This window comes from Drosophila teissieri, unplaced genomic scaffold (assembly GCF_016746235.2).
Source record: "Drosophila teissieri strain GT53w unplaced genomic scaffold, Prin_Dtei_1.1 Segkk10_quiver_pilon_scaf, whole genome shotgun sequence".
NCBI lineage: Eukaryota > Metazoa > Arthropoda > Insecta > Diptera > Drosophilidae > Drosophila > Drosophila teissieri.
Window position 1 is genome coordinate 503522 of NW_025224980.1, and position 16100 is coordinate 519621.

General features: G+C 38.2%; 1 protein-coding gene across 8 annotated transcripts in view; it reads left to right on the top strand.

Moving 5' to 3' along the window:
- Positions 1-16100, top strand: part of LOC122625474 (sialin) — an 89115-nt gene that overhangs the window by 3406 nt on the left and 69609 nt on the right. The window contains exon 1 of one of the 8 annotated variants that reach the window (XM_043805568.1): positions 15485-15598. The exons of the other annotated variants lie outside the window; for them this stretch is intronic. The gene's annotated coding sequence lies outside the window, so the exon portion shown is untranslated. Of the gene's footprint in view, positions 1-15484; positions 15599-16100 lie in introns of those variants that run through there. 8 annotated transcript variants of the gene reach the window in all.

Below are 16100 nucleotides of genomic sequence, written 5' to 3' on the forward strand. Positions count from 1 at the left end.
AGTGGTACCTTTAATATAAAATGAAATTGAATTACTAATAAAATGTTACATATATAGTTTACTTACCAGTGCAGGATTCACCTTCCATGGATTTTATTACCAACAGATGGCCTACTAGCGCTCCTTCCTTAATGTAATGAATTGTGCATGAGATATATGACGATCTTAAATAATTATCTGTCCAAATATCGCTAGTCACCGCATATCCAAAACTTTTAAAACTAACAACATCTTGCTTTGTTTTTTCAAAATAAGTTTCGTCGATAGCTGAAATGTTACGCGATATGGTCGTGGGATTCGGCAACAACTTTTCTACATTTACGTTTGGCCCGAATGTTGCTCCAACGTTAATAAGGAACGCTGCAAATTGTTTTAGGCCGGAATCCTGAATCATTTTAAAGGAGAGGCAATTTTTAACTGACCATTTTGGTATTAGTTCTATGCCCTCTTGTTTCGTTTTCCAATTCACTTCGACGTGCGAAGCATTACCAAGATCGGCGTTCATAACGAAGCATTTATGCTTTGTTTAGTTTGAAGTGCTTCCAGTAAATTTATACACACTGTAGCACTTTTTGCAGGCAACTACACCAGATATGTCCTCTCCATCCTTTTCTTTTATATTGGCGAATATTTCCCAAACTTTACTACGTCCCTTTTTAAGGTTGAAAATATACTCTCCATTTAAAAGTTTGGATTTAATGTCTTTATGCATAGAAACGACTGCATCCGAAAGCTATAAACGAAACATGCGGTCAATAATTATAAATTCTAAATATACCAACATAGAAGCTTTATACACTTACGTGATTACAAAGTTTGTTTGTAATATGAACACATGGAAAAGACAGCACGTGGTACACTAAACAAGGAGACAAACACTTCAATTGAGCTAATTATTAATTTGTTATTCTATTTACACATATATTATTATACCCGTTACTCGTAGAGTAAAAGGGTATACTAGATTCGTTGAAAAGTATGTAACAGGCAGAAGGAAGCGTTTCCGACCATATAAAGTGTATATATTCTTGATCAGGATCAATAGCCGAGACGATCTGGCCATGTCCGTCTGTCCGTCCGTATGAACGTCGAGATCTCAGGAACTACAAAAGCTAGAAAGTTGAGATTAAGCATACAGACTCCAGGGACATAGACGCAGCGCAAGTTTGTCGATTCATGTTGCCACGCCCACTCTAACGCCCACAAACCGCCTAAAACTGCCACGTCCACACTTTTGAAAAATGTTTTGATATTTTTTCATTTTTGTATTAGACTTGTAAATTTCTATCGATTTCCCAAGAAACTTTTTGCCACGCCCACTCTAACGCCTACAAGCCGCCAAAAACTGTCAGTGTTAGAGACTATCCTTCCACTAGCTGAGTAACGGGTATCAGATAGTCGGGGAATTCGACTATAGCGTTCATTCTTGTTTTTTTTTACAATTTACAATTACTAAAGTACTTACGCTTTCGTCCAAGCTCTGCTTTTTATTATTATAAAATTTTCGGCTCTGCTGCGTCTGCTCTGCAAGCCATGAATGACGAGAATGTCAAAATTTTATCCGAGTACTCTAAACATTTACTCTGCATCCACTCATTCTATCCATTCCGTTTTGGTTTGAATTTCACTCATTCCACATACAACAAAAACAACGCTAGCCAATGCGCAATTAACTCTATTGAAACCGTTTCGGCGCGCCGAATTGCAACTTAAGCTTGTGAGTACTCATTTAAGCGAAAATTTTGAGTGCACTCGTGCAGACGTCTGTACTATACTCGTATACACAAGAAGAAATTAAAGCTTTTCGTGGATCCTAACGACTGATAGAATAATCAAAAGGTATCGGATATATCTAACAAAAAACTTAAGAAAATGTGGCTTAACGTTACCCGTTACCCCAAAAAAAATGCACAATTTTTGTTAACAAAACGCATTGATTGATTTTATATTTAAAATCAGACTTTCAAATAAAACAACAATTTTCCAAATGAAATGTACAGTGGCGTGCAAGTATGAGTACATGTTTGCAACTTTTGACTGTTGGCCTAAATAAAAAAGGTATTAGTTAAGCAAATGAACCCAAATTTTTACTGTTGATTCTTTAATTCTTTATTTACAAATTCGTAAAAAAAAAATAACAATAATGTAATTCTTTTCGTTAGGAAAAAATAAAATTTAAATTTACTCGCATGTACTCAATTATGCTCAATTTGAATTTTTCAACAAAAGCTTATCTTTTAGTACTTAGTCCAAAGACCCTTAATTCTGATGACGCTTTTTATACGCTTTGGCATACTTTCCACCAGATTTTGAATAATTTCCTTCGGAACAGCTTTCCATTCTTGCTGGATTCGTTGCTACATCTCGTGTTGGTTTGCTGCAACCGATTCGTAGTGTCCCAATCGTCTTTTCACAATCGACCACAAATTTTCGATTGGATTGAGATCAGGACTCTGAGCTGGCCACTCCATTAACTTAAAATCTTGATTTTCGATCCATTCCTTCACGATTTTGGACGTGTGTTCGGATCTCCATCTTGTTGGAATGTGATATCACTCTCATTATAAACGCATTTGTCAACAAAATCGCAAAGATGGGTTTGCAGAATATCTAAATAGTCCTCTTCTTTCATAGTTCCTTCTATTTTCTTTATTGGTCCAAGGCTCCACCAGGTAAAACAGATCCAGACCATGACATTTCCTCCTCCGTGTTTTACTGTTTCCTGTACGTGCCGTCTTTGCAGCGACTCTCCAGGCTTTTTCCAGCAATATTGTTTTCCGTCCGACTGGTATCGATTGAATTTTGATTCATCAGACCACATAACTTTTTTCCAGTCGTCCACTTCCCAATTTTTATGTGCCTTCGCAAATTTTAGCCGTGCTTTTATATTTTTATCGGACAAGGCCGGTTTCTTTTTTTTTAATTCGGAAACGTATCCAATACGCTTAAGTGCTCGACACGCTGTCCACTGGCTGACAGGTTTGCCTATAGCTGCAGAAGCATCCTTGGGTCTACAATTCTTATCCTTTTTAATATTTTGCATCATAAGCCGCGCATCTGCATCGGTCAACAATCGACGTGGACCTCTTCTTTGAATTTTGGGTACCGCGTTTCGCCTTTTTTGAACACGAATGACTGCTGATTGGCTTATATTTAACTTCCCTGCTATTATACGCGTCGAAAATCCATTTTCAGTAAGGTTTATCACTGAATCTTCAACATTTATTGGCAATTTCTTCATATTATTGGTTTTAATAGTTAAGAGCCAAAAACACGTGGAGATTCGTACCTTTTTGGTTGAAAACTTTTATATTTATACTTTTATATTAAACTTTCTTAAAAACAAACGAAAAAATTTTAAAATTAAACTTTCAGTTGAATGAGCTGTCCACCTTTTGTTGAAAAATTCAAATTGAGCATAATTGAGTACATGCGAGTTAATTTAAATTTTATTTTTTTCCTAACGAAAAGAATTACATTATTCTTATTTTTTTTTTACGAATTTGTAAATAAATAATCAAAGAATCAACAGTAAAAATTTGGGTTCATTTGCTTAACTAATACCATTTTTATTTAGGCCAACAGTCAAAAGTTGCAAACATGTACTCATACTTGCACGCCACTGTATTTTCTGGCCGTTCGCAACAAAGCGTTATTTTTAAATCCTAAAATAGTTTTTACTGTTTAGCAGGTCAATATTAGAACCTTTAGAGTTGTCATTTTTAGGGGACTTGGTACTGCTATAACCTTCGAACAAGAGACTTGTGTTATGTGTCGATAGAAAGGCGAACAAGATACTGTTAGAAGATACAAGGTACAAGGTACTGCTTTCAAACATTATAGAAATATAATGTAGCTGTTTTTCACGTTTTGGTTGAAGTTTTTGATGTTCAAATATGTTCCTTTAATTTAAGATTCCTTTGATATGTATTTAACGAATATGTATTTAACGAACATGTATCAATATATACTTTTCAAATGGTGATACTGGTGTAAGACTTACAAAGGTCTTAGAACCGAATTCCAGTGAAGAAATGACAGAATTTGGTTGATTCCTTGCAAAGGAGCTGTGCGCTCTTTAATAAACATCCAGGATATAAAACAAAAAGTTTTTTGGAAAATCGAGAGAAATTTATATGTCTAAATAAAAGTATCATATCTCAAACAAATAAAAATGTTAAAAAATATCAAAACATTTTTCAAAAGAGTGGACGTGGCAATTTTGCGTGAATTGTTGTCGGGTTTTTTGGTAAATCGATATAAATTTGTATGACTAATAAAAAATTTCAAAACATTTTTCAAGTGTGGGCGTGGCAGATTTGGGCATTTTGTGGGCGTGGGTTAACAAACTTGCGCTGCGTCTATGTCTCTGAATCTACATGCTGAATCTCGTAGAGTAAAAGGGTATACTAGATTCGTTGAAAAGTATGTAACAGGGAGAAGGAAGCGTTTCCGACCATATAAAGTATATATATCCATGATCAGGATCAACAGCGGAGTCAGCCTGGCCACGTCCGTCTGTCCGTATGAACGTCGAGATCTCAGGAACTACAGAAGCTAGAAAGTTGAGATTAAACATACGGACTCCAGAGACATAGACGCAGGGCAAGTTTGTCGATTCATGTTGCCACGCCCACTCTAACGCCCACAAACCGCATAAAACTGCCACGCCCACACTTTTGAAAAATGTTGTGAAATTTTTTCACATTTTTGTCCGTCTTGTAAATTTAACTCTATGTACCAAAAATCTTTTTGTCACGCCCACTCTAACGCCTACAAACCGCCAAAAACGGTCAGTGTTGTAACGGGTATCAGATAGTCGGGGAACCCGACTATAGCGTTTTATCTTGTTATACCCGTTACTCGTAGAGTAAAAGGGTATATTAGATTCGTTGAAAAGTATGTAACAGGCAGAAGGAAGCGTTTCCGACCATATAAAGTATATATATTCTTGATCAGGATCAGTAGCCGAGTCGATCTGGCCATGTCCGTCTATCCGTATGAACGTCGAGATCTCAGGAACTACAAAAGCTAGAAAAATTATATTAAACATACAGACTTCAGAGACATAGACGCAGCGCAAGTTTGTCGATTCATGTTGCCACGCCCACTCTAACGCCCACAAACCACCTAAAACGGCCACGTCCACACTTTTGAAAAAGGTTTTGATATTTTTCCATTTTTGTATTAGTCTTGTAAATTTCTATCGATTTGCCAAAAAACTTTTTGCCACGCCCACAAACCGCCCAAAACTGCCACGCCCACACTTTCGAAAAATGTTTTGCTATTTTTTCATTTTTGTATTAGACTTGTAACTTTCTATCGATTTGCCGAAAAACTTTTTGCCACGCCCACTCTAACGCCTACAAGCCGCCAAAAACTGTCAGTGTTAAAGACTATCCTTCGCACTTCCACTAGCTGAGTAACGGGTATCAGATAGTCGGGGAACTCGACTATAGCGTTTTTTCTTGTTTTATATCAAATCAGATCTTATTTACTAGTGGAAAAAAATAGTTAACTCAGTGGTCTGTTGATGTTAATTCCACATCCCCACAAAATCATTCTGCCTTAGTTATTTTATGAAAAATTTATTTCTGACCCTACCTCAGATTCGACAAACAAAATTTTGCCGTCGCCAACAACAATTTTCGATTTGGCAACAGGTCGATAAGTACGTCGCTAAAAGCTATCGCGAAGGTTTCCATACTGTTGGTAAAACGAAAAAGGCAGGTAAATTTACTTATAAAATATATAAGAATTTATTAATTAATTAAAAGGAGGGCCAAAAGTGTTGTTTGTTAATAATGCTATTTAATTTAATTACTTAAATGGTCAACGTGCAGTAAAAAAGTAATGGCGACCTTCGGAATTAAAAGTGTGAAAAAGGTGGCAGCTCTAGATATTCTAAAGCCCTCCAATTTCTGCCTTCTCCTGACTTCCAAACAAACAATGCAAATATAAAAGGCAAATAAAAAAGTATGCTGTTTGAAACATTTTTGCGAAAACCAGAGCACCTAAAAAAGAAATCAAAAGATTTCCTCACATCGAATTCGAAAAAAAAAACTATTACATCCGGTACCGATTACCATGCCTGATTATCCTGTTTTAGAAGAAACGAGCATTTGAATAAGGAGGTTTTGGTTCCTCGTAAGCTCTTGCATAGTTGCTTGCATGAATGTCATAAAGTCTTTCATGCTTTGCTGCATAGAAGGCACAATCGGTTCAACGCCAATTGGCTGCTGTTGAATGTTCTCGTGATTGTTTGTTTGATGAATTGGGTTGTCTGCTGATTGGACCCTGATTTTAGTGCGCTTGCACAGGACTAATTTGGCACTGTTAGGTATCTGACAGACGAAAGGATGTTAGTTGTAGTCGGTTCCAATAATTTGTGAATTGCTGGTGTGGTACGATCACGAGCTGAAGCCACTCGTTTGTTTAGACGGCTCTCAAGTTCCGTGTAAGAATGTGTGTTTTTCGGTAGAGTTGCTGCATAATTTAATTAAACTGTCGTTCTTGTTCTTAGGACAGTTTGCTGTACAGTGAGCATTGCTGCAAACGACGCAGAGGGATTTTAGGATGCATTACGCTTTGGTGGGCCCATATTCTTGGCAGTTGGTGCACTGTACAGGCTGCCTGCGCTTGTGTGGCTATTTGACGGTTATTCTCCGGTGCAGTAAACACTGTAGTTTATAAATAGGATGTTTTTCTCCTTTCGATGAGTAGCTTTGTGACTTTCACACTCGACGTGTCGGCCAGATTGATCGACAGTCTTGGCTAAGGTGGCCAGGCTCTCCGCGCTCCCCGCTCCAGCATGCATCACGTACGTCAATTGGAGATCCCATTGGTGGATTCTCTCCGATACACAGACATACTCGCGGTGACGTCGCTCCGGACTCGGCAAAGGCTAGTAATTCGGCTTTTAACTGGGCATATTTAATTCTACGTGGAGCGAACTCAGCGGGAATTTTCTGATCCGCGTCCATGTTTGTGGACAACTTTTTGGGTTTTGTCGTCTTTGGATTAAGGTTTAGAACTTTTCGCCCTGGTGTCTATCAATGGATGCGTCTACGAATTTGTCTATTTATTATCACTGGCACTCACTCGCGTGGACTGCACGATAGGTTAAGCCCTAATCTCGGTTAGGCACTTCGGCTTGGTTCCGGACACGGTTACCGGAGTTTTCGAGATTGCGATCGCGACACTTTGTTCAAGTTTTTCACACTCCCTATGCAGGTTGGAATATTCCCTGTTCGGGCGCCACTTGTTCTCTGGCCTGGATAGTATCTTAGAAACCTATACAAGAAATTTATATAGAAGGGGTTAAACGTATTGTTAGGAATTTGTATTGGAGCGTATGAGATGCCTGAGAGCGAATGAATTAACACTCCGTGATTGGTCTGCTCGCCGCATCGGCGGTTGTAGCAGGTTCGATTGCGCCACCTGGCGGTCGAGCTTTGTAACGGTCACGTTGTTCGGCAAACGTCCGTGTAGAAATTAAATCAACGCCCTGGCGGCGGCGGTTCGTAAGTCTTGACACGGATGAGAAGCTAGGACTCGGAATACGGGATGCAATGAGGTATATCAAAATGCGTTAATTTCTTTATTAACAATTTATTATCAGTCAGGGAACTGCCCTGGATGAAGCGCTTACTTGATAGCTGGTTTTTCGTTGCTCTGCAAGGGTGCGGGTATGGCGTAGTCCGATTCTCACGAACGCGGTCGCAGGTACATTCCGAAACACGTGGGTCTGCTACTCGCGGCAGAGCTCCAAGAAAACAAGTCTTTAAAAGCTGGATGACGGAAACGCAAGAGGGCGACTGAAAACGATAGCGATCGTATTTGAGCTTCGTTCTGTGCTATTGGGTCGCCTCGATCGTGTGGGTTGTTGTCCCAACTAAATACTTAACATATTAGTAATTGTAATCACAATGAGTAAGTAATAATAATAATATTAAGTGAAACAAATAAAAATATACAAAGGACTCCGTTAAGTGGAGACTCAGGTGTGTTTGTACAACCCCGAGCCAGTGTCGTCACAATATCATTTATATAATATATATCTTTAAAATATTTTGTATATATTATATATATAAAAAGTATTATTTAAATATTATATATAAAGCGGTTGACCGAACCATTTACATAAATAATATATACATATACATATTATCTAATTTTAAATATAACGACATTTTCTGTTACTTTGTAGTTGCTTATTTAGTTTTGCATATTCTTTGAAAACGCATTCTCTACCTCTTGGAAGCGTGGCAAATAACTGTAAAAGCTTCTGTCGAACGTAGTCTGGTCGCGGTCGGGAGTGAGCATGAGATAGATGTATTCCCGTTAAGAATGGGACTAACCAGGAATTGGGAAAAATGTCATTATGTTTGTTGGTATTGATGTGTGTGGAGTGAAATAAGTGCGTTGGTATTGCGGGTAGACTTTGGTTCTACGCATTTTTGCAACTCTGGTACTGGAGACTGAGTTTTTTATAGCAAAAAAAGATAGACAGGCCTCGCTTCCGAGTAGAACGTGCCAGAAAACGTTGCGCCGACACGGTAGAAAGTGACGTGGATTATAATAGTGATCGCATTCAGACAACAAAAGTGGGATCGCCTACTCCTACTTTCTGCATTTTTCTGAAGTGCTTAAACAAGTGCAACACTCACAAAGAGATCTAGAAACTCAAATTCTGTCGTATTTCCAAAGTTTAATCCTGAACGCACAGGTCCAGACGCTCAATCCTGGTGCTCAACGGTGGATTACATATTGTCCGAAAGTCAACTGGACGGCAGCGCTCTTGTGATGACCCTCAGAAAGCCGCTGGAAGGGAGCGTCTCATTGGCTGCCTCAGACGTGCTTTCCTGGCATAACATGGACTCGTTCCGAGAATTGTTTCTGCAACATTTTGCGGGAACAGAGACATTAGCTGCATGTGAAGTTATGAATCTGCTAAATGGATGCCCTGCAGAAGAAGAGTGCTTGTCATTATATGGAAGCCGTATGGTTGCTTCGCTTATGGCCAGGTGGAAGTCGCTAAGTGTAGAACAAATTGCAGTCTCCGTTGCACTGGCACACGCAGCTGGAATTGACAGGCGTTTGGGGCGTTTAGTTTTTACCACAAATATCAACACTCGAAACGAGTTGCACCAAGAACTAAAAGCTTATTCGTTTGACGCTAGACCGAGCCAGCATCCCAAAGCAAATACTTCAGCTCCGCCAGGAAAACGAGCTAAGCTCTATTCTTATATCAAGTGTCATAATGGCCACAAAATGTCGCTCAAAAACAGTGACAGTGCAAAACAACACTCTGGTTACATGGAAGGAATGACCGGCCTGCTACAAGTGCGAAAGAGATGGACATGTTTCTACAGTGTGTCCTGATCGTCAGGAGCGTTGGTCATCTAACAAAAATCAATATTGTAAAAGAAGTCGACATCTGTGCCGTCCTTGAGCTCTTTGGAACTTTATTGCAATCTGGTTAGTCGTTCCAATTTTGTTTCGATTCCGAAGCTGAATGCTCACTCATCAAGGAAGCCGCCTCGCAGAGACTTTCTGGAACTAGAATAAGCAGCGTAGTCATTTTAAAGGGTATTTGGTAGTAATACTGTTTGTAGCACATTACATATACTGGCAAATGTTGTGATTTGTGAACGTTCATTTGAAATATTTTTTCATGTAGTGTTAGACGATTACATCAGGTATGACGCTCTGATTGGTCGTGATATTTTGAGCCAGGGAATCGGCGTGACAATTACATCTAAGTTTCTGAATGCAATCGTGATCTGGCTAATGTAGACACCGACGTGCATGGATCTGATAGAGACCAATTGTTATCAATATTGCAAGAGTTCATTTTTTCGGGTTTGGGTTCATTTTTTAGTGGCATACCACAAAGCCGTGTGACTACAGGACAGCTAGAAATTCGCCTGATCGGCCAAAATAAGACGGTTCAAAGGCGCCCGTATAGGTTAAGTGTAGAGAAAAAAGAAAAAGTTCGGCATCTAATTCAACAGCTGTTAGAATCAAACATTATAAGACCTAGTTACTCCCCCTTTGCGAGCCCTATGTTGCTTGTACGAAAAAAAATGGTACAGACCGCCTCTGTGTGGATTATAGGGAGCTTAATGCAAATACAGTCTCTGAGAAGTATCCATTGCCGCTTATTTCAGATCAGATTGCTAGGCTGAGTGGTGCCATGTTTTTCAGTTGTATAGACATGGCAAGTGGCTTTCAACAGATCGCAATTCACCCGAATTCAATTAAGCGCACAGCGTTCGTTACCCCAGAAGGCCAATTTGACTATGCCATTCGGACTTAAAAATGCCCCTGCTGTGTTCCAAAGAGCCATTAATCGTGCCTTAGGTGATCTTACCCTTTTATACGCCATTGCCTACATGGACGACGTAATGATAGTTGCACATACAAAGGAAGAGGCTCTTGACAGGCTACGAGTTGTATTGCAACCACTTACTTAAGCAGGATTTTCTTTTAATGTTGCAAAAGGCTCATTTCTCAAGTCTTTTGTAGAGTATTTGGGTTTTAAAGTTAGAGAAGGTGAGATTTGACCAAACCCTAGACAAATTCAAGCCCTTTTTAATTTGCCACTCCCGGAATTGGAGCATGAGCAAATACGGCAACAAGTAATATGGATTTTGACTAATAAACCTGTTCTCACTATATTCGACCAACAATTTGCTATCGAGCTTCAACCTGATGCTAGTGCCGATGGCTATGGCGCTATTTTGTTGCACCGAATTAAAAAGAAGCCCCGAGTTATCGAATATTTTAGCAAGACGAAATCATCAGCAGAATCGCGTATTATTCATACGAACTGGAGACTCTTGCCATATACAACTCCATAAAACACTTCCGTCATTACTTGCATGGCCGTAATTTCGTTGTGTTTACCGACTGCAATTGGCTTAAAGCCTCTCTTACAAAAATAGAGTTAACTCCCAGGGTCCATAGGTGGTGGTCGTACATACAAAGTTTTGATTTTGATATTGAGTATACTCCTATAGTTGAAAAGCATATCAATCTGACAGAAATATCTGATGGCTGGTTGTTGGCTGAACAGCAAAGAAACGAAGAAACTGCTTCTATTGTTTCTAAATTACGTAATGACGAATTGCCCGGAGATTTGGCTAAAAGCTGCGAACTACGGTCTGGGACTCTGTATAGGAAAATCCAAAGAAACGGAAAATCTCGTTGTCTGCCTATAATCGCAAAGCCATATAGGTGGTCCGCTGTCAACAATGCCCACGAGTCAATCATGCACCTTGGATGGGAGAAAACTCTTGAAAAGATGTACGAGTTTTATTGGTTTGATAAAATGTCCAAATATGATCGCAAATTCGTGGACAATTGCATTACTTGCAGGTTGTCAAAGCCTCCGTCTGGCAAAAAACAAGCCGAACTAAGATTGACATCCTGTGGCATACAGTTCATGTCGACATTACGGAAAAGCTTAGCGGCAAAAATGATCAGAAGGAATATATAATTGTGCTAATAGAAGCATTTACTAAATTTCTCTATTTATCCCATACCGTAAAGCTGGACACTATAAGTGACATTAAGGCAGTAAGGTCTTTGATATCTTTATTTGGTGTTCCTTCTCGATTGATCGCTGATGAAGGTCGTGCTCAGCACAGAAAATAGAGTTTCATTTAATCGCCACAGGTGCTAGTCGTGCCAATGGCCAAGTAGAGCGAGTCATGAGTACTCTCATGTCCCTGCTAACTGCGGTTGAAACTGGCCAGGGATCTTGGCAGGATTCTTTATGTGAAATTCAACTGGCTCTTAATAGCACGCCCAATAGAGTGACTAAAGTTAGCTTCTTAGAAAGAAGCAAGGCCGTTCGCTCTTACACCTATCGTAGACAATGAAAATACTGTCGATATTGAAAAAGTTAGGGAAATAGCAAAATGTAACATGGAAAAAAATGCTATGGATCAAGCCAGTGAGGGCTGTGATCTTGAAATTGATTAAGATTTTGTAAACCATGTGGTTTGGGCTATGTGGTTCGCCAATTGGTTGCAGATTAGTTCGAATTCCGGAAACGATTGCTGGTGATGGTTAGTTGGCCGACTTATAGATTGCGTCAAGTGTGTGCCATGTATGATGGCCTGTTTGTCGAATTGTAAGCTGTGTGCTAGGCTAATAAGAATATGGACTGGCCGGTTTGACAAACTGTGCGCTGGTGGAAGAAATGATTGTATTGAATTAAGAATGTAAACGCTTCCAGAAAAAGCAATATGATTATGGTATGTCCTGAATAAAACTTGGTGGTAATCCGGATCTAATGGCTTAAAATTCAATGATAAACTAAGAAACGAAACTTGAAAGAAATGTGTAAATTTGCTTTTATAATAAAAAGATAGATAAATAATACTAATAATAATGTTAATGCATTACGAAAAGAAAACGTGTTTTGAATTGTAAACACACTAGGACGTGCGCAAGCTCAGGAAGGCCGTGTCGCAGATTTATTTTTAATTTCAAATATAACGACCTTTTCTGTTACTTTGTACTTGCATGTACACGCCCGTCTGTAGACGCAGTGCAAGTGTGTTTCTTGAGAATTATTAAAAATTCTAGCAATCAGGTTCTTTGCTGAGATCCAAATTCTTTTCCAAATTCCTTTATACCATGCTTTTGAGTAAGGATATCAGAAAAAAAACACAAGAGAGAACACTAAAATTAGGTTCCACACAAAAATAAAATAACCGTTTTCAAATAGTGTTCAGATAGCAAAGGAGAAATTTTGAAATTCTTTTAGCAAATCGATAGAAATTAGTCAGACAAATAATTAAACAAAATATTTTTTATTGACATATCGATAGGAAGTGGCAAGGAAAATGATAAAATTAAAAAACAATGGTTTTCAAAAGGGTGGCCGTGAAAGTGTTGAGCGGTTTGTCTGCGTTTATGTCTCTGGAATCTGCATGGATAATCACAACATCCTGACATCGAGGCGTTCATACGGACAGACGGACATCGACTCGGTAACGTTTACTTTTATCTGTTACATACTTTTTAACGAATCTAGTATACCCTTTTACTATAGGATTTACGTGTATTATAAACTTCCTAGCATTTAATATTTAAATAGTTTAATTTGCTACAGTGTAAGTAAATAAGATAACAATGAACCAGAACTCGTACAGTGTATATAGGCTTACTAGATGTGTTGAATAATAAGAAGAAGGAAGCGTTTGCATCCTTAAAAAGTGTAAATATTTTGAACTTGCCGAGTCCATCTGTCCGTATGAACGTCGAGATCTTTAAATAATAGATATATAAACATTTTGATAATTTTAGAAATCGATAGAAACTTACAAATCTAACAAAAAAATTTAATAATATCAAAACATTTTCCAAAAGTATGGGCGTGGCAGTTTTGTGGGCGTTACAGTGGGCATGACAACATGGGTGAACAAGCTTGCGCTGCGTCAATGTTTTTAGAATCTGTATGCTTAATTTCAATCTTCCATCTTTTACACGGAGCGTTTACACTGACGGACAGACTAACAGTGCCAGATAAACCGAACTTGAATTCGACATGCAGATTCTAGAAACGTTGACGCAGAGAAAGTTTCAGAAGATAGATGGCCACGCTCACTCCCACAACCACAATCCGCCTAAAAAATAAAATTTTCTCTGCGGTTTTCAAAATCTCTGGGGCAAAAGCGTCTTAATCGTCTTTCTGTGCTCTCTAATCTCGGTACAATGTATAGTGTACATACACATGTAGATTGTACATACATATGTGATAGACATACTCAAGATGTGCAATTTTAGCAATCAAACAATTGCTTGTAGATGATGGCTTCACATGAAAGGTTGTTGACTTGGAGTCACAGATTAGGTAGTGTGAAAAATACATTTAAAATCTCTTCGAATGCCATGAACTGAAAAATCAATTGCTAAATTGTTGGTGCTCATCCACTGTTGTGCAGTGTCCACTCTTTTGAAAAATGTGTTAATTTTTGTATACCCTTGCACAATATATTGTGGTTTCAGTCTGAAGTTTTCAGCGCAGAAATTTCAGAAACAGAAATTTCCGGCTATATAAAGTCTATATATAATTTATCAGTATTAAATATTTATCGGTCCGTCCGTCCATTTCTACACATTTCAATCTCTCAGTTTTGAAGCTCCGCAAGAAACTTATCCAAAAGTCTTCGGGATGGTTCGGACGACTACATATATGTAGTTGCCGTACTTCGATAAGTGAATTGAAAATAAACAAAAAGAACATTTGGTATATATCTGTTTGCTGCCATAAGAACAGTCTATAAAAGAGCAATTTCTAAATTCTTTGAAAAATAAATTAAATAAAAAAATGCGTTTGGCCTATCGGTAAAAAACCAGAAGACAAATGCTAAAAACAAAAATTCACAGTTTTTGGCGGTTTGTGGGCGTTAGAGTGGGCGTGGCAAAAAGTTTTTTGGCAAATCGATAGAAATTTTCAAATTGCTTGTACAAAACTCTTAGAGTAAAAGGGTATACTAGAGTCTTTGAAAAGTATGTAACAGGAAGAAGGAAGCGTTTGTAGACTCCAGAGACATAGACGCAACGCAAGTTTGTTGATTCGTGTTTCCACTCTAACGACCACAAAACGCTAAAAACTGCCACACCAACACTCGGGGAACTCGACTATAGCGTTCTCTCTTGTTCAACATATAAATACTGCTATATACTCTTCTTTTCTCATTTGACTACCCAATATTTATCGATATTCGAAAAAAGGTCTCTATTGCACTCCCACAGCAGAATAACGGATATCTAAATAGAAATCTCTCTTGTTATGTCTAAAAAAAAATTGTTTATAAAGAAAGATTGTCTATGCTTTATCAATGAATAAACGCGTTCGATAATGTCAAGCAAAATATCTTATCTCTGAGTAGTATCTTATCCGTATACACTTATTATTTACCTGCGGTATTACATTTTTTTGTACCACTGTTGACAGGAGTCCACGTAGTGATGAAGCGCTCCAGGACAATTTTTATATATACATGGAGTTGTTTATTTATTATAATGGATATAGTAGTTTACAAAACTAAACTATCTTAAATATTATAGCGCTGGCTGCAGAGCATAACAAATTAATATGGCCAATTGATAGGTGGCGCAACGGGAATTCATACCCAGGACAGACGGACATGGCCAGATCGACTCGGCTACTGATCCTGATCAAGAATATATATACTTTATATGGTTGGAAACGCTTCCTTCTGCCTGTTACATACTTTTCAACGAATCTAGTATACCCTTTTACTCTACGAGTAACGGGTATAAAAATCATAATATAATTGAAATTAAATATTTATAAATATTATTAATAATAATCTACTTACTTGCAAATTACAAACCCATATCTGAACGCCGTCGCTAAAATTTCTAGTAGTTAATGGAAAGAATAACTAAACAGAAACGCAATAAACCCTAAAAAATGCGTCGCGCTACTGTGTCTGCTTCTATCGTTTGCGTCATTTCAAAATGGAAAGAAGAACTAAACAGAAACGCAATAAACCATAAAAATGCGTCGCGCTACTGTGTCTGCTTCTATCGTTTACGTCATTTGCTTTACGTAAGTACCGTTTGTTTAAAGTGGGCCTTTCCTTTTTAAACTGCATTGTCGCCATCGCAATGGCGAGCAAAAATATAGCAGGCAATGTAAGAAAACATAAACGTACATACTTTTAGATAAAATATTTTATACATGCAACAAATGTACATTTATGGTTTTGTTTTTTTATCGTACATATTGATGGATGTGTGTAATTATGTATGTATGATACTCATTCACTCTTTTACCACTATACTATCCGTCAAAAAATCACCAGAACATATGAAATGTCCCTAGCGTAAGAAAAGTTAAATTTTTTTATGCTGTCGGCTTGTATATAAGACAGTACGTCAGATGATGTTTGATCAGGGGAAAGCCAAGAAACAAAAATTTGTTTCTTTAGTGGAACCACCGAGTCTGGAGTGCCAACTTGTGCCGGTGTCCGGACTCAATATTCCTTTGTGGTGGTAAACTATTTGGGCCAGGTGGAATCACCGGTTGAGAAACCAGTGCGGACAAAACG